General features: G+C 42.0%; 1 protein-coding gene across 3 annotated transcripts in view; it reads left to right on the top strand.

Moving 5' to 3' along the window:
* The first annotated feature begins 17,396 nt into the window (after window positions 1-17,396).
* LOC134348378 (trafficking kinesin-binding protein 2-like) overlaps window positions 17,397-19,990 on the top strand; it is a 106,933-nt gene continuing 104,339 nt past the window's right edge. Inside the window, exon 1 of one of the 3 annotated variants that reach the window (XM_063051647.1) lies at window positions 17,397-17,566. The gene's annotated coding sequence lies outside the window, so the exon portion shown is untranslated. Of the gene's footprint in view, window positions 17,567-17,706; window positions 17,794-19,990 lie in introns of those variants that run through there. The other 2 variants (XM_063051652.1, XM_063051651.1) reach the window with 2 other exon arrangements.

Raw genomic sequence — 19,990 nt, 5'->3', positions numbered from 1 at the left:
CTCTCACCCAATGTCAGCAAAATCAGCAAAAGTGCTGATTTTTGACTCTATAGGGGGGTGAAACCAGAGCCAAACCTCATCAGGGGATCAGAGGTCAGCAGGTGTAAATTCCTCAGCATTATCATTTCAGAGGATCTGCCCTGGGTCCAACACGTAACTGCCATTACAAACAGAAGATCTGCAGATGCTGGAAATCCAAGCAACACCACATAAAATGCTGGAGGAACTCAGCAGGCCAGGCAACATCAATGGAAAAAAAGTACAAAACCCTGAAGGGTTTCAGCCCGAAATGTCCACAGTACTTTTCCATAAATGCTGCTTGGCCTGCTGAGTTCCTCCAGTATTTTGTAACTGCCATTACAAAGAAGACACAGCAACACCTTTACTTTCTTACTTTCTTAGAAGTTTGCGAAGGTTCAGCATGGCGTCCGAAATTTGACAAACTTCTACAGATGAACAGTGGAGAGCATACTGACTAGCTGTGTCAGGGCCTTGTGTGGAAACACCAATGCTCCTGAACAGAAAAGCCTACAAAAAGTAGTAGATACAGCCCGTTTCAGCACAGGTAAAGCCCTCCCCACCACTGAGCACATCTACAAGGAGCACTGCCGCAGGAAAGCAGCATCCATCATCAAGGATCCCCACCATACAGGTCATGCTCTCTTCTTGCTGATGCCATCAGGAAGGAGGAACAGGAGCCTCAGGACCCACACCACCAGGTTCAGGAACAGTTATTTCCCCTCGACCGTCAGGCTGTTGAACCAGAGGGGTTAACTTAACTCACCCCAACACTGAACTGATTCCACAGTACAGCCTATGAACTACTTACTTTCAGGTCCACTGCATTCTCATGGTCTTGATATTTATTGCTTATTTATTATTATTTTGATTTTTTTGTATTTGCAGTGCTGTCTTTTGTACATTGGTTGTTTGTCAATCTTTGTTGTGTGCGGCTTTTCATTGATTCTATTTTGTTTCTTTGTATTTACTGAGAATGCCTGCAAGAAAATGAATGACATATATGTACTTCGATGATGAATTTACTTTGAACTTTGAAATTCACCTTTTTTCAACATCTGAAGAAAAATGTAATTATTTTTTTCTTTGTGGAAAATAAACCACCTGTACAAGATGTATATGAATGTTCTGGCTAAAATTGACAAATACTTTTAAGAAAAATGTAGTTTTTTTAATTGTTTGTGGAAGTGTGATGAGTTCAAATTGCCTAGACCTATATTAATACATTTTAAGAAGTATTTAGTAGGCAAAAACTGATGAGGTGTTTTCCAAGGCACCATAAAGTATTTAAAATGTACAAGGCTATCTAATTCATCACTCCTGATCAACTATGGATTTTCCTCTCATCCTTTTGTATATAGTTCCAGGTTTTGTTCCACCAGATTGTCCAGACATCTGTCCCAAATTGTTAGAATCATAGAATGATGAAGTCGTCATGAAGAAATACAGTAAGCAAATAACACACTGGGCAAATAAGAAGCCAAATGGAGCATTATCTCTGAATGCAAGTGGAAACTGGGGAACTCTGGTTACCAAATTATGGGACTTTGGTGAGACCACAACTGCAGTACTTTTTGTTCTCCTTGCTTAATATACTGGTGTTACAGATAGTGAAGTGAAGGTTCACTGGGAGGAGGGTTGTGTTTTATGAGGAAAAACTAAGAATGGGCTTATAACTTCCCGCAATTTAAAAGAATGAGAGATGATCTTGTTGACACATAAGCCACAAGAGCAGAATTAGCCTACTCAGCCTATTGAGTCTGCTCCACCATTCAATATTGGCTGATTTATTATCCCCCTCAACTCTATTCTCCTGCTTTCTCCTTCTAATCTTTGACACCCTGACTAATCAAGAACTTATCAACCTCTGCTTTAAATATACCCAATGACTTGGCCTCCACGGCTGTTTTGTGGCGATGAATTCCACAGATTCACCACCTTCTGGTTAAAGCATTTCTTCCTCATCTCTGTTTGAAGATTCTAAGCCTTAGTAGGATGGATTCTGTGAGGATTCTACCCTCAGTGGGAGAACCTAGAATGTGGTCATAAGAGGTCTAAAACTTAATACAGACTTGAGGATGATTCTTTGTTTTTCTCAGAAAGTTGTTAATGTTTTTAATTCTTAGTCACAGAAAGCTCTTTAGATTATGAGAACACTCAGTCCTCTTTTATTGTCATTTAGAAATGCATCCATGCATTAAGAAACGATACAATGTTTCTCCGGAGTGATATCACAGAAAACAGGACAAACCAAAGACTAACTCTGACAGAACATAATTATAACATATAGTTACAGCAGTGCAAAGCAATACCATAATTTGATGAAGAACAAACCATGGGCACGGTAAAAAAATGTCTCAAAAGTCCCCGAGTCGATCGACTCCCGAGTCCCCGGTAGCAGGCGGCAAAAGGGAGAAACTCCCTGCCATAAACCTCCAGGCACTGTCAACTTGCCGATGCCTTGGAAGCAGCCGACCACAGCCAACACTGAGTTCATCCGTCCGAAAACTTCAAGCTTCCGACCAACCCCTCCGCTACAGCCTCCCGAGCGCCATCCTCTGCCAAGCGCCTTCGACCTAGCCCTGGCCACTTAAACAAGCAAAGCCGAGGATTTCGGGGCCTTCTGCTCCAGAGATTCCGGTTACCACACAGTAGCAGCGGCAGCGAAGCGGGCATTTCAGAAGTTTATCAGATGTTCCTCCGTACTCTCACGTCCGACTCCATCATATCAGAATTGTGCACGGTCCCCTACTTGACAGATAACAGATAATCATCACCGGAGAGGCCGCGTGCGCTGCCGTCATTATGCTGAGTCATTGAAGTATTCAAGCTGAGATCGATCGATATTTGCATTACAATAACAATCAATAGAAATGGGGAGGGGGAGAGGGCATGAAAATGGAATTGAAGCCAAAGGTCAGATGAGTCATGAATGGCAGAGCAGGCTCAAAGGGCTATATGGCAATATTCTCGCCTGTACCTCCTAATCATGTGCCAGTTCTTTTTTATCGTTGTCCAGTTAATCCCCACTCATTTCCTCTTACCTCATCTAAATACTTTAAGGGCTAATTTCTAACCCTTTCATATTTAATAGTTTCGGTTGAATTCTATTGTCCAATTTGCTTCATTCACTGCTTGGGCAGCATTTTTTCAAATCATTGTAGTACTTAATGTGTGAGGAAGATGTTTTCTTGTCTCTTCTCAACAGCCTTAGTCTAATCTGAAAAAAAATAGATCCTTTGGAGTAAAGAACATCATTCTTAATTCATTATTTTAGTTTAATTTTTACTCCCTTCTCCTACAGTTTTAAGCTTTAGTAGATTCCAGATTAACCCTTCCTATGTTATTACTATTTCATATCTCAAAATTTTAGTAATGATTTTTGAATTCTGTAGAGGCAAATTTACCCAAGCAGCTGTATTGTGGGGATCGCCTGTACAAACTATTTTAACTTCTTGTTTTTATTCCAGTTTCGACAGACTCCCTCTTGCAAGTTCACATATTTGTGAATTGTGCATTAGTTTTTCCATCACAGTTACATTTCCCTGCTGTCATTTCTCAGAAAACTTAACTCATACCCTGACTCACATTTTCAGATAGACTCTGAACAGTCTGTAAGAAGAACAATGTGGGTGTGTAGCCAACTCATTCAAAAACAACAGATAAATGTTTACACATTAACATTAATGAAAATTAAACAAAATAGTCAATGTTTTACAGTCACCAAAAAGGAACATTAAAAGCAGCATAAATGATAAGCCTGTCTTTCTGGGAAAGTTCTAACCAGTAATAACATTGCTGATAGAATTGCATTGTGGCTTTCCATTTATAGGCTACGTACCTCAATCCAAATGTGCACAATTTTCCACCCATTTATGTAACAAAGGTCATGGTAAATCCTGTACAGAGCCTTTGACTCTTGCTAAAAAAAAAATGAGAAAAAAGCAAAGGTTAATGGGATTGATAAGAAAAATTTAAACACTGTTCAAGTCCTGTGGAAGCAGACATTAAGTGTGTTCATAATGCAGGTGAGAACTTTTGGCTCAATAGTTTTGAAAGATATTTACATGGAATTGGCATTAGAGGCAATAGTTCTTGTGGAACTATTGAGCCAGACATCGTTAAATGCTACAAATATACTGTACATAGATTATAACAAATTAATTTAGATTAATTTTAAGATTAGACCTAGCTAAAATTTAACAGTTAGCATTCATTCATTAATATACTGTAATTAATATATAATCTGTATCAATGAACATGTTTAAAACAATAAAATTAATATTTTATGGAAAATTAACATGAATCATAATGGTATGGAAATTATTTTTTAAAATGAGGAACAACATGAAGAGGCTGGTACCAAACAGCATGCCTTTATCAAGGGAAAATCTCAGTTGACTAATAGCTAATTGGATTGAACTTTTTGAAGAGGGTTATTACATGTGTTGATGAGAGTTGTGCATTTGATGTCTTCATTGACTTCAGTAGGGCTTTTGACAAATTCCCACACTGAAAATGATCCAAAAGTTAACTGCCAACTGAATCCAGTGCGCCTTGTTAAAATGAATCTAAAATTGGCTAGGTAATGAGTTATTTTGCAAATGAAGGCTGTGTGGTAAACCATGTATATATATATGTTGTAACTGGGTTAGCTGTCTGGACACGCCCCTCTGCTGACTGCCCCTGTGGCTCCTCCCACAGAGTCCTGTATAAAGGTTTTCACCTTGCCCCTCCCCCTCAGTCCGGGGGCAGACACTCACCATGGAGGTCGTATTGTACAGCGAATAAAAGCCTTTCAGTATTTTACCAAACCTCAGTCTTTTGGGAGTTATTGAAGGTGCTTCAGGCTGTGCCTGTTGTTGGATCACAGGAATCAGTACTGGAACCTTGCAGTTTGTTTTATACACATAAGAACCTAAGAAATAGGAGCAGGAGTAGGCCATTTGGCCTGTCAAGCCTGCTCCGCCATTCAATAAGATCATGGCTGATTTGGCCATGGACTCATCTCCACCTACCTACCTTTTCCCCATAACCCTTAATTCCCCCTACTATACAAAAATCTATCCAATCTTGTCTTAAATATATTAACTGAGGCAGTCTCCACTTCTTGATTGGGCAGAGAATTCCACAGATTCACCACTCTCTGGGAAAAGCAGTTCCTCCTGATCTCCATCCTAAATCTACTCCCCTCAATCCTTAAGCTATGTCCCCTAGTTCTAGTCTCACCTACCAGAGAAAACAATTTCCTGCCTTGATCTTACTACCCCTTTCATAGTTTTATGTTTCTATAAGATCTCCTCTCATTCTTCTGAATTCCAGAATGCACATTCCTGTAGTAAACACATTCAAAGTTCAAAGTAAATTTATTATCTAAGTACACATATGTCACCATATACAATCCTGAGATTCATTTTCTTGCGGGCATACTCAGCAAATCTATAGAATTGTAGCTATAATAGGATCAATGAAAGTTCAACCAGAGTGCAGAAGTCAACAAACTGCAAATGCAAATATAAATCAATAGCAATAAATAACGAAAACGTGAGAGTACTTAAAGTGGGATTGTTGCAGGAACATGTCAATGATGGAGCAAGTGAGTAGTTATCCCCTGTTATTGAAGCACCTGATGGTTGAGAGGTAGTAACTGGTCTTGAACCTGGTGGTGTGAGTCCTGAGTCTCTTGTACATTCTACCTGATGGCAGCAGTGAGATTGCAATACATAAAAAATTCAAATTTCATGACCTATGTGAGTGATGATAAATCTGATTCTAATATGGATGTCCATTGTGGACTGAGAATGGGAAGGGGATAGGGAGATGGGAATCATGGGGTGCACCAGAGAGACATTTGGTAATGATCAATAAACCAATTATTGGGAATCAAATAACCTTGCCCGGTGTCTCAGGGTTAGGTGTGTCTGCACCCGCACCACACCACTCCAGCCTCACCATTCCCAGCTGTAAAAATGTGCCTAAGATTTTTGCACAGTATTGTATGTTATCAATACGGATATGAATCAGTGATTTGTAACTTCAGAGATGATATGATAATTGATGGTGTTGTTGATTGCAAGGAAGGTAAGCTTCAGCTACAGAGCTGGTAAGATTGGTGGAGCAAAGCCAGATGGAATCCTGAAAAATGTAAGTGAATGTATTTTGGGAAAACTAATAAAGTGTGAGATTTGTAATCAATGGCAGTAATAGTAAGTTTGAGAAACAGAGGGACCTGAGGACACCAGCACATAGATGAGGTGGTAAAGAAGGTATGCAGGATATTAGCCAGAGCAATTAATATAAGAGCAGGGAGGTTAAGATACAATGTATAACCATATAACCATATAACAATTACAGCATGGAAACAGGCCATCTTGGCCCTTCTAATCCATGCCGAACACTTACTCTCTCCTAGTCCCACCGACCTGCACTCAGCCCATAACCCTCCATTCCTTTCCTGTCCATATAGCTATCCAATTTAACTTTAAATGACAACATCGAACCTGCCTCAACCACTTCTGCTGGAAGCTCGTTCCACACAGCTACCACTCTCTGAGTAAAGAAGTTCCCCCTCATGTTACCCCTAAACTTTTGTCCTTTAACTCTCAACTCATGTCCTCTTGTTTTAATCTTCCCCACTCTCAATGGAAAAAGCCGATCCACGTCAATTCTATCAATCCCCCTCATAATTTTAAACACCTCTATCAAGTCCCCCCTCAACCTTCTACGCTCCAAAGAATAAAGACCTAATTTGTTCAACCTTTCTCTGTAACTTAGGAGATGAAACCCAGGCAACATTTTAGCAAACCTCCTCTGTACTCGCTCAATTTTATTGACATCTTTCCTATAATTCAGTGACCAGAACTGTACACGATACTCCAAATTTGGCCTTACCAATGCCTTATACAATTTCAATGTATGTTGAACATTAGTTAGGCAACTGTTGGAATACTGTGTATTTTTGGTCACCACACAATAGGAAGAATGTGATTGCTCTGGAGAAAGTTCAGGGGAGATTCACCAATATGTTGTCCTGTATGGTATGTTTTGGGAATGAGAACAGACTAGATAGGCTGTGTTTGTTTCCCTTTGAGGCTGAGGGGGAACCTATTTGAAACATTCAAAATTATGAGGAGCATAGACTGGGGGAGAAGTAAGAAACCTTTCTCTTTAGCAGAGTCATCAATGACTGGAGGGCTTAAGTTTTATGGTCATGGAAATGAAAATTAGTGGGGATTTGAGAAGATTTTTTTTCATTCAGAGAGTGGATGAAATCTGGTTTGAAATTTCTGAGTGGAGGCAAGTCCATTCACATTTAAGAAGTACTTAGATGAGTCCCTTCCATCTGTAAATGTGGTAATCTCCTTAGGTTAGAGTGTGTTTTGGGCTATAACACTATAATCTTCAGTGCACAATAACATGACATGTAGGAAGAAAATGCAGCATGTAGTGCAACAAGAAGAAAGGTCAGATCATTTTCATTCATCCATCCATTAAAATTCTAACATCTGCATTTTAGCCCTGCCTCAACCCCACCCTATTTTAGCATCCATCCACAATGCAAGGTTTTCAGTTTCCAGAAGTTGTAGGTTGGCTGCCATAACAATGTCTGTGTTTCAAAAAGTAACTCAATATGAACAGAATACTTCAGGGTTCCCTGATAAAATAGCAATTAGAAGTTCTTTCTATCACTTCATATAACTGTAGTCATAAAAATTAAGCCTTTTATTACTTAAAAGCTAAGGGTATCAACCAGATGGGATCAAGCTAGCTTATTGCACACAAATAACTATTTGATTGTTCAAGGATAAGAAAATCTGCAGGTGCTGGAAATCAGAGCAACACACGGAAACCACTGGAGGAACTCAGTAGGCCAGGCAGCATCTGTGGAAAAGAGTAAACAGTCAATGTTTTGGGCCACACCCTTCATCAGGACTGGGGAAAAAGATGAGAAGTTACATCAAGAAGATGGGGCAAGGGGAGGTTGAAGTACAAGGTGGTAGGTGATAGGTGAAACTGGGAGGGGGAGGAGCGAAGTAAAGGGCTGGGAGGCTGATAGGTGAAAGTGCTGGAGAAGGGGGAATCTGATAGGAGAGGACACAAGACCATAGAAGAAAGGGGAGGAGCACCAGAGGGAGGTGATAGGCAGGTTATGACCATTTGATTGTTGTTGAATTGGTGCTTATAATGTCACAGTTTACAACATTGACATGAAATAATTCCCGAGAGAGTAGTTCAACGTTAGTTAATTAGTCAAAATCCTACGTAAACTTAATTAGGCATTGCGTTAATAGATAGACTACGGCAAAACCCTTTGACCAATTCTTATATAGACCATGAGGAAGCAAATTGACTGCACACTCTTGTTTTGGCCACTTGAATGTGTCTTGGCTGCTTCTCACATTTTCATGAATTAGCAGATAACAGGAGCTTTATCCCTTCTTTATGGCCATCGTGTTGGCCACAAAAGGTTGGAGTTCCAATTTGCTTAAGCATCAGTGTTTGGCATATTTCTTAAGTCATTCTGTTTCGTTCCCATATTATCGTAGTGATTACATTTCAACAGTACATGACTATAAAGTGCTTTGAAAAGTCCTGGAATGTGCTTTTTCTAAACTATTGCATTATAGATCTGATTGCTGTATAGACACACACTTCCAATGGAGCTTTTCCATTACAGGATCAGTTTGTTGTCCAAAATTAGAATCCTTTTAAGCAGTGGTCAATTAGATTTTGTGACAAGAGTCATGGCAAACTATCTTCCTGTGCAGCTGGTGAAGTAAGTAATTTAAAATATTAAGTGTTTCTCTTCATGATTTGATCAAGATTCTGAGCTTAATGTAGGGGTTTCAAGATAGCTACACACTGAAACACTGCTTTCTTAGTCTAATTATACTTACTGCTCTATAGAACTTTATACTGAAAATAATTATGAGTAACATTTCGACATTGGTTTTACTGAATACTAAAAAGCAAAAGTATATCCTTTAGCAATAAAAGCTTGACAAAAATTGACATATTTTTAAAAATACTCTTGTCTGGATTTAGGAGACTGATACCATTTTGACCCTGTTGTTTACTTTTGAATACAATGTCTGCCCTTGAAGTCTTTTCTAGAAAATTACAAGGTTGCTTAAGAATGGAATTAGGAGAGCCAGAAGGGGCCATGAGAAGGCCTTGGTGAGCAAGACTAAGGAAAATGCCAAGGCATTCTACAAGTATGTATGTGAAGAGCAAGAGGATGTGCCATGCGAGAATAGGAGCAATAGTGGAAACACATGCATGGAGTCAGAGGAGATAGTGGAGGTACTTAATGAACACTTTGCTTCAGTATTCACTAGGGAAAAAGACCTTGGCAATTATGGGGATGACTTACAGCGGACTGAAACACTTGAGCAGATAGACATTTAAGAAAGAGGATGTGCTGGAGCTTTTGAAAAACATTAACATAGAAACATAGAAAACCAACAGCACAATACAGGCGCTTCAGCCCACAAAGTTGCGCCAAACATGTCCCTACCTTAGAAATTACTAGGCTTACCCAGAGCCCTCTATTTTCCCAAGCTCCATGTACCTATCCAAAAATCTCTTAAAAGACCCTATTGGGTCCGCCTCCACCACCGTTACCGGCAGCCCATTCCATGCACTTACCACTCTCTGCGTAAAAAACTTACCCCTGACATCTCCTCTGTACCTACTCCCCAGCATCTTAAATCTGTGTCCTCTTGTAGCAACCATTTCAGCCCTGGGAAAAAGCCTCTGACTATCACACATTCAATGCCTCTCATCATCTTATACACCTCTATCAGGTCACCGCTCATCCACCTCTGCTCCAAGGAGAAAAGGCCGGGTTCACTCAACTTCTTTTCATAAGGCATGCTCCCCAATCCAGGCAACATCCTTGTAAATCTCCTCTGCACCCTTTCTATGGCTTCCACAACCTTCCTGTAGTGAGGATACCAGAACTGAGCACAGTGCTCCAAGTGGGGTCTGACCAGGGTCCTATATAGCTGCAACATTACCTCTCAGCTCTTAAACTCAATCCCACAATTGATGAAGGCCAATGCACCGTATGCCTTCTTAACCACGGAGTCAACCTGCACAGCTGCTTTGAGTGTCCTATGGACTTGGACCCTAAGATCCCTCTGATCCTCCACACTGCCAAGAGTCTTACCATTAATACTATATTCTGCCATCATATTTGGCCTACCAAAATGAACAACTTCACACTTATCTGGGTTGAACTCCATCTACCACTTCTCAGCCCAGTCTTGCATCCTATCAATGTCCTGCTGTAACCTCTGACAGCCCTCCACACTATTCACAACACCTCCAACCTTTGTGTCATCAGCAAATTTACTAACCCATCCCTCCACTTCCTCATCCAGGTCATTTATAAAAATCACGAAGAGTAAGGGTCCCAGAACAGATTCCTGAGGCACACCACTGGTCACCGACCTCCATGCAGAATATGACCGTCTGCAACCACTCTTTGCCTTCTGTGGGCAAACCAGCTCTGGATCCACAAAGCAATGTCCCCTTGGATCCCATGCCTCCTTACTTTCTCAATAAACCTTGTATGGGGTACCTTATCAAATGCCTCGCTGAAATCCATATATACTACATTAGCTGCTCATCCTTCATCGATGTAAGTCAGATAAGTCAACAGGACCAGATGAGATATACCCCAGGCTACTGTGGCAAGCGAGGGAGGAAATTGCTGAGCCTCTTGCAATGATCTTTGCATCATCAATAGGGACGGGAGAAGTAACGGAGGATTGGAGGGTTGCAAATATTGTTCCCTTGTTCAAGAAAGGGAGTAGAGATAACCCAGGAAATTATAGACCTGTGAGTCTGACTTCAGTGGTGGGAAAATTGTTGGAGAAGATCTTGTGAGGCAGGATTTATGAGGGATAGTCAGCATGGCTTTGTCAAGGTCAGGTCGTGCCTTATGAGCCTGATTGAATTCTTTGAGGATATAGCAAAACATATTGATGAAGTTAGAGCAGTGGATGTCGTGTATGCGGATTTCAGTAAGGCACTTAAAACGGCTCTCCATGCAAGGCTCCTTCAGAAAGTAAGGAGGTATGGAATCCAAGGAGACCTTGCTTTGTGGATCCAAAATTGGCTTGCCCACAGAAGGCAAAGGGTGGTTGTAGATGGTTTGTATTCTGCATGGCGGTCGGTGACCAGTGGTGTTCGACAGGATCTGTTCCGGGATCCCTCCTCTTTGTGATTTTTATAAGTGACCTGGATAAAGAAGTAGAAGGGTGGGTTAGTAAGTTTGCTGATGACACAAAAGGTTGGGGGTGTTGTGGATAGTCTAGAGGGTTGTCAGTGGTTACAGGTGGACATCAATAGGATGCAGAACTGGGCTGAGAAGTGGCAGATGGAGTTTAACACAGGTAAGTGTGAAGTGGTTCATTTTGGTAGGTCCAATTTGAAGACAGAATATATTAATGGTAAAACTCCTGGTAGTGTGGAGGATCTGAAAGATCTTGGGGTCCGTGTCAATTGGACACTCAAAATTGCTGCGCAGGTTGACAGTGTCATTAAGAAAGCGTATGGTGTGTTGGCATTCATCAACCGTGGGATTGAGTTCAAGAGCCGAGAGGTAATGTTACAGCTATATAAGACCTTGGTCAGACCCCACTTGGAGTACTGTGTTCAGTCCTGGTCCCCTCACTACAGGAAGGATGTGGATACTATAGAGTGAGTGCAGAGATTGACAATGGTGTTGCCTGGATTGGAGGGCGTACCTTATAAGAATAGGTTGTGTGAACTTGGCCTTTTCTCCTTGGCCAAGGAGACCGAGGATGAGAGGTGACCTGATAGAGGTGTATAAGATGATGAGGGGCATTGATCTTGTGGATAGCCAGAGGCTTTTTCCCAGGGCTGAAATGGCTAACATGAGGAGGCATAGTTTTAAGGTGCTTGGAAATAGGTACTGAGCGGATATCAGGCGTAAGTTTTTCACACAGAGAGTGGTGGGTGGAAAAGTAAAAGTGGCAGGCCGACAAATCCAGGGCAAGCATTAAAAAGGGCTAAGAGAGTTGTAAAAGAGCGCCTGAAGGCTTTATGTGTCAATGCAAGGAGCATTCGTAATAAGGTGGATGAATTGAAAGTGCAGATTGTTATTAATGATTATGATATAGTTGGGATCACAGAGACATGGCTCCAGGGTGACCAGGGATGGGAGCTCAACGTTCAGGGATATTCAATATTCAGGAGGGATAGACATGAAGGAAGGGGAGGTGGGGTGGCGTTGCTGGTTAAAAAAGAGATTAACGCAATAGAAAGGAAGGACATAAGCCGGGAAGATGTGGAATCGATATGGGTAGAGCTGCGTAACACTAAGGGGCAGAAGACGCTGGTGGGAGTTGTGTACAGGCCACCTAACAGTAGTAGTGAGGTCGGAGATGGTATTAAACAGGAAATTAGAAATGTGTGCAATAAAGGAACAGCAGTTATAATGGGTGACTTCAATCTACATGTAGACTGGGTGAACCAAATTGGTAAAGGTGCTGAGGAAGAGGATTTCTTGGAATGTATGCGGGATGGTTTTTTGAACCAACATGTCGAGGAACCGACTAGAGAGCAGGCTATTCTGGACTGGGTTTTGAGCAATGAGGAAGGGTTAATTAGCGATCTTGTCGTGAGAGGCCCCTTGGGTAAGAGTGACCATAATATGGTGGAATTCTTCATTAACATGGAGAGTGACGTAGTTAATTCAGAAACAAAGGTTCTGAACTTAAAGAGGGGTAACTTTGAAGGTATGAGTCGTGAATTAGCTAAGATAGACTGGCAAATGACACTTAAAGGATTGACGGTGGATATGCAATGGCAGGCATTTAAAGGTTGCATGGATGAACTACAACAATTGTTCATCCCAGTTTGGCAAAAGAATAAATCAAGGAAGGTAGTGCACCCGTGGCTGACAAGAGAAATTAGGGATAGTATCAATTCCAAAGAAGTAGCATACAAATTAGCCAGAGAAAGTGGCTCACCTGAGGACTGGGAGAAATTCAGAGTTCAGCAGAGGAGGACAAAGGGCTTAATTAGGAAGGGGAAAAAAGATTATGAGAGAAAACTGGCAGAGAACATAAAAACGGACTGTAAAAGCTTTTATAGATATGTAAAAAGGAAAAGACTGATAAAGACAAATGTAGGTCCCCTGCAAACAGAAACAGGTGAATTGATTATGGGGAGCAAGGACATGGCAGACCAATTGAATAATTACTTTGGTTCTGTCTTCACTAAGGAGGACATAAATAATCTTCCAGAAATAGTAAGGGACAGAGGGTCCAGTGAGATGGAGGAACTGAGCGAAATACATGTTAGTAGGGAAGTGGTGTTAGGTAAATTGAAGGGATTGAAGGCAGATAAATCCCCAGGGCCAGATGGTCTGCATCCCAGAGTGCTTAAGGAAGTAGCCCAAGAAATAGTGGATGCATTAGTGATAATTTTTCAAAACTCGTTAGATTCTGGACTAGTTCCTGAGGATTGGAGGGTGGCTAATGTAACCCCACTTTTTAAAAAAGGAGGGAGAGAGAAACCGGGGAATTATAGGCCGGTTAGCCTAACGTCGGTGGTGGGGAAACTGCTGGAGTCAGTTATCAAGGATGTGATAACAGCACATTTGGAAAGCGGTGAAATGATCGGACAAAGTCAGCATGGATTTGTGAAAGGAAAATCATGTCTGACGAATCTCATAGAATTTTTTGAGGATGTAACTAGTAGAGTGGATAGGGGAGAACCAGTGGATGTGGTATATTTGGATTTTCAAAAGGCTTTTGACAAGGTCCCACACAGGAGATTAGTGTGCAAACTTAAAGCACACGGTATTGGGGGTAAGGTATTGGTGTGGGTGGAGAATTGGTTAGCAGACAGGAAGCAAAGAGTGGGAATAAACGGGACCTTTTCAGAATGGCGGGCGGTGACTAGTGGGGTACCGCAAGGCTCAGTGCTGGGACCCCAGTTGTTTACAATATATATTAATGACTTGGATGAGGGAATTAAATGCAGCATCTCCAAGTTTGCGGATGACACGAAGCTGGGTGGCAGTGTTAGCAGTGAGGAGGATGCTAAGAGGATGCAGGGTGACTTGGATAGGTTGGGTGAGTGGGCAAACTCATGGCAGATGCAATTTAATGTGGATAAATGTGAAGTTATCCACTTTGGTGGCAAAAATAGGAAAACAGATTATTATCTGAATGGTGGCCGATTAGGAAAAGGGGAGGTGCAACGAGACCTGGGTGTCATTATACACCAGTCATTGAAAGTGGGCATGCAGGTACAGCAGGCGGTGAAAAAAGCGAACGGTATGCTGGCATTTATAGCGAGAGGATTCGAGTACAGGAGCAGGGAGGTACTACTGCAGTTGTACAAGGCCTTGGTGAGACCACACCTGGAGTATTGTGTGCAGTTTTGGTCCCCTAATCTGAGGAAAGACATCTTTGCCATAGAGGGAGTACAAAGAAGGTTCACCAGATTGATTCCTGGGATGGCAGGTCTTTCATATGAAGAAAGACTGGATGAACTGGGCTTGTACTCGTTGGAATTTAGAAGATTGAGGGGGGATCTGATTGAAACGTATAAGATCCTAAAGGGATTGGACAGGCTAGATGCGGGAAGATTGTTCCCGATGTTGGGGAGGTCCAGAACGAGGGGTCACAGTTTGAGGATAGAGGGGAAGCCTTTTAGGACCGAGATTAGGAAAAACTTCTTCACACAGAGAGTGGTGAATCTGTGGAATTCTCTGCCACAGCAAACTGTTGAGGCCAGTTCATTAGCTATGTTTAAAAGGAAGTTAGATATGGCCCTTGTGGCTACAGGGGTCAGGGGGTATGGAGGGAAGGCTGGGGCGGGGTTCTGAGTTGGATGATCAGCCATGATCATAATAAATAGCGGTGCAGGCTCAAAGGGCCGAATGGCCTACTCCTGCACCTATTTTCTATGTTTCTATGTAATGCACTGCCAGCGGCAGTGGTGGAAGCAGATACAATAGGGTCTTTTAACAGCCTCTTGGTTAGGTACATGGAGCTTAGAAAAATAGAGAGCTATGCGCTAGGGAAATTCTAGGCAGTTTCTAGAGTAGTTTACATGGTCGGCACAACGTTGTGGGCGAATGGGCCTGTGATGTGCTGGAAATTTCTATGTTCTACGTTTTTCATTGTTGATGAATATCCCAAGTCAACCAGCAGGTGGCGCACAGAAGTAATCGAATAACAACTGTCTGTGTTCAAATCCCTCTTTATAGTTCAGATGGAGTCTCTGCCTGGATCTGCTCCCTGGCACAGATCAGATGAGGGACTGAACCAACTGTCCCCATTCCCTGCATATGAGTTATTGTTAACAGTACAAGTATCTCCTTTTCTTCTTCTTCGGCAGTCCCTCTCGATTGAGGATGTCTTGATTCCACTCTGGTTTTGTGGGTTCTGAGATGATTGATTGAGCCAATGTGGGATCTGCAGTCTTCCATGGAAGGGGTAGGAATTGCCTGACGAGGCAGGCAGGTGGGTTGTTTGATATGGAGTCTGGTACTTATGACATTTACACGGAGATTCTGTGTTCTTCGAAAACAAGATCCTGAGATCCTCAATACCATCCTAAGTGCTCAGTCCCATTTTGATCAGTCACTTGGCTCTAGTCACAAACGTACTCACACTCCAACTACACACCCAATTCCCTCTATGTACCCAGCCCTCACTTTGAACCCCTGTCTCTGCCTGTGTACTCTGCTTGCACTCTGGACCCCCAGTACAAAACCTGGACTAATAAAATGCTCAACCATGGGGATTCTGAATAGTCAGAAATTGGATTACAGTAATCACAAACTCTTTTCCACAGCAGGAGTATACAAAACCAGAAGGTATATATTTTCTTGAACGGTATACGCCAGATTAATAACAATCAGAGTACAGAAAGGAAATCACAAACCTTGTGTCTTAATGTCAGAACATTACTGTCAACAAGACAAAAGAGTTGGTTGTTGACTTAAAGAAGCAAGCAGTGAAGATAATGCTTTCCTCAATAGAGCTAATGTTGAGATGGTTGACGGCTTCCGTTTCTTTGGTATTCACATCACCAACAATATCACCGAGTCCCTCCAGTCTGATGTGGTGATATAAGAAAGTACAACAGCATATTTACTTTCTTAGGTATCTGATAGATTCAGGAGGATTTGTCCATGAAGATTCTCTCTACCATCTATAGATGCATTATAGAAAGTATCCCGACTGACTGCATCTTAACATGGCAACTGTTCTGATCTGGACAGATGGAATCTGCAGAGTGGTAAACACTGCCCAGCCCATCTTCATGGTGGATTGCTGCAGAACGGTTAATAGTATCATAAAGGATGCCTCCTCATTTCTTTTCTTCTACCTTCTGGGAGAACATACTGGAGCTTGAAATCCCAGATGACCAGATTTAAGAACAGCATTCCTCACTGCTATAAGACTTCTTTCACATCCCCTTTACATGATGCTGCTTTGTACAGACTTCCTCCTCTCAGTTATTTTGTTATTGTCACTTTAGCCTTTCTTTTTGTACTACTTTAATTTGCATTACAATCTTCACATCATTCTGTTTGCACTCACCACCATATTATTCTTGTTTTTATTACTATGTGAGCTTCAAGTGAGCAGGGAATTTCATTGCATATATGATAATGAACTAGCAACACACATCAAAGTTGCTGGTGAACGCAGCATCTATAGGAAGAGGCGCAGTCGACGTTTCAGGCCGAGACCCTTCGTCAGGACTGAAATATATATAATGAACTAATCTGATTTTGAATCTAAGGATCTTCACCCAGAGTAGCTAAAATCTATAATGCATTGTCTGACAGGGTGGTGGAAGCAGGGCCTCGCACAACATTTATGAAATAGCACTTGAATCACCAAGGTATAGAGGGTTAAAATTTTGTTTTAGGATCTTCGATCTGAAACAACTGTTTCTCTTACAGCTGCGGCTGAGCGTTTCCAGCATTTTCTGTTTTTGTTCCAGGTTCCATTCTGACTGCCAGAAAATGGGATTAGTATCAATGGATACCCATTGATCTGCACGAAAGCGAACAGGCTGAAGGGCCCGTTACTGTGCTACTTGACTCTGATATTTTTGTGATCAGTGGACTAAAGAGAATGAAGTGCTTGCTCATCAGTTGAACCCAACCTGCAGGAAGGAGAGACTTTTGTTAAGTTCTTTCTCTCTTGAAAGGAACAGATACTTTAGCAAATGCCGATGAACTGCCGTAACTAATTGGCTGATGAGAGGCATCTTGTAGGCCTCGGCGATCACTGCTCGCCAACACCGAAGGGGTCCCAAACACGAGAGAAAAAAAATGGGTTCGTCCGTCACTGTATGATGACGTCAGCAGTCGAGCGGCGAAGCATATGGTCGGAAGTCGATGACGCTGAGAGCGATAGAACTGGCATCTGCGCTGGTTGCTAAGGCCCCGTCTTCCTTTGAAAGTCCTTCGCTGCCCGTGGCGGGATCTGACTAGCGACCGAGACCGAGGAACGGACTGGTTGGAGGACAGAGTTGGATGGTGAGTGTAGTGAGTTGCAGGAAGGGATGAGGGACGGCTTATGGGCGGCATTGAGCGAGGTCGGCACGGTCACCCGGTGTCGCTTTGTCACTGCCCGCCCCTCCAGTGTCACTGACCACTGACTCACTGGTGCTTCCGCCCACCCCACCCCACCCCACTGCTGCTCCTCTGTTATTTCCCCCTCCCCAGCTGTTGACCTTTATTATCATCCCTAATGAAAACTCCAGGTAAGCTCATTTTGTTCTAGGATGCATGCTGGAACTCTCTTCCTCGCTGTCCAGGCTTTTACTGGTATCCTATTACCACACCCGCACCCCGATAGCCACGCACAGCCCAGACTTCTCTACCGCCCCCCACTCAACTAATTCGCTCCCCCTCCCTGACACACTTCCAATCCTCTCAACGTCCGCAACTCATTTTCTAATTGGTCATCCTCTCCCGCCCTCACTCCACTGGTCACCTTCTGACCCCTCATTTCGCGCTCCACTCTCTGCTTCCCCTCAGCACCAACTTCTGCACTGCCCACCTTCCCTGGATGAGGAATCTAAATTGTGTCAGTAATTAAATCCTATCAAAGATATCACTGGATTGTTCTATTCTTTTACTGGTGTATTTTTAGTTTGCTCATTCTATATACACTGGAAGGATGTGATTTTTCCATTTCCTGTTGATGTACAGTATATGTGTAAATTCTTAAATACAGAAATGTACAGAAAATCTAATGTACAGCAAATTGGAAATTATTCTGAACCTGAAGGTGGCTGTATTACTTGGAGGTTTTATGCATGTCATGTCTTACCATGAGATTTCTTTGGCAATTACATGTTAATCCTAGGTCTTAGCTTTGAGCAGCCAATGTGATGTAATGGAGACCGTGATGAAGTTTTAAAGTTTTGTAAAAAGAGGCTTATTTCATCACTTGTTTTTGTTGACCGTAATATTGGAACAGGGGAAAGGGACCCATTTGACAGTCTGCAATTACCTAGTTGATCTTGTTCTCTAGTCGGTGAGAGATGAGGATGGATGTGTAGCGCGACTGGTAAATGCGTTAAGGTATGTGTTGAAATCTCTTGGAATGTATTCAAGCACGTTACAATCTTATTGATACGATACATAACTTGGCATGCTGATGAATTTATAGTCTGTGATGTAAGTCTGAATGGAGTAATTGATGTTGCTGTTGTGTAGTCTTATCAGAACATTCTTATCTGAACATTCTTACTATGAATGTTTGATCTCATGGGAAGAATTCCAACTTGTGTTCACACAGAATTGTCAATGATGTGAGAAATGGATTCATGTTTTCTCAGATTATAATATTAGGCAAGCACCTGAAAAAAAAACCCTTGGATGTGTATATTAGGACAGAAATTATCTGCAATAAAGGTAGAGTGATGAACAGATTTGACAGTGCTCAACCTGGGAACAGTATTGTTGGTGATGTCCTTTAAAATGGTAGTACTTGTATCAGAAAGGAGTTTTTCTTTGGATTTGTATTGTTTCAGATAATGAAGAACCATACTTTCAATGTGGGAAATGGGAGTTATAATTAAACGCCACTTTGTCTGGAATATGTCATTCAATTTGGACAGTGAAGCTTGTGGAATTACAGTACCACTTGAAGGCTGTCACATTGTTGAGCTCAGCCAAGGCACAGTAATGACAGGAGAGATTTGAAGTTTAATTTTTGATTTTTTTTTCTTTTATCTTCACTCTTCCTTTTTTTTCCCTTCATCATACACTGCTCTCATTCTTCATCGTTCATTTGTTCATTATGTGCCATGTCATATGATGTGGGTGATCATGGTCTTTCTATGACCATGATTGTTCTTGGCAAATTTTTCTACAGAGGTAGTTTGTTATTGCCGCCTTCTAGGCAGTGTCTTTACAAGATGAGTGACCCCGCCATTATCAATACTCTTCAGAGATTGTCTGCCTGGCGATAGTGGTCACATAATGGACTTGTGATATGCACCAGCAGCTCATATGACCATCTACTATCTGCTTCCGTGGCTTCACGTGATCCTGATCAGGGAGCTTAGCAAGTACTACACCTTGCAGGCTAGCAGATGGAAGGAGGGCCTTACACCTCCTTTGGTGGAGACATATCTCCGCACCGCCACCCTCATTCTTAACAAATGTATCGAGCCAAGACCAAGGAACAGTTTGTGGACTTCAGGAGAGGGAAACCAGAGATACATGAGCCAGTAATCACCAGTGGATCAGAGGTGGAAAAGATCAGTAACTTCAAATTCCTGGATGTCACTATCTCAGAGGACTTGTCCTGGACACGTCATATAAATATAATTGGAAAGGAAGCACAACTGCACCTCTATTTCCTCAGAAGTCTGTGGAGTTTTGATATGTCGTAAAAACCTTGGCAAACGTCTATAGATGTTGGTGGAAAGTGTGCTGATTGGCTGC

This window comes from Mobula hypostoma, chromosome 6, assembly GCF_963921235.1.
Source record: "Mobula hypostoma chromosome 6, sMobHyp1.1, whole genome shotgun sequence".
Classification (NCBI taxonomy): domain Eukaryota; kingdom Metazoa; phylum Chordata; class Chondrichthyes; order Myliobatiformes; family Myliobatidae; genus Mobula; species Mobula hypostoma.
Note: the sequence above shows the minus strand (reverse complement) of the source record. Positions and strands in the feature narration are given on the sequence as shown.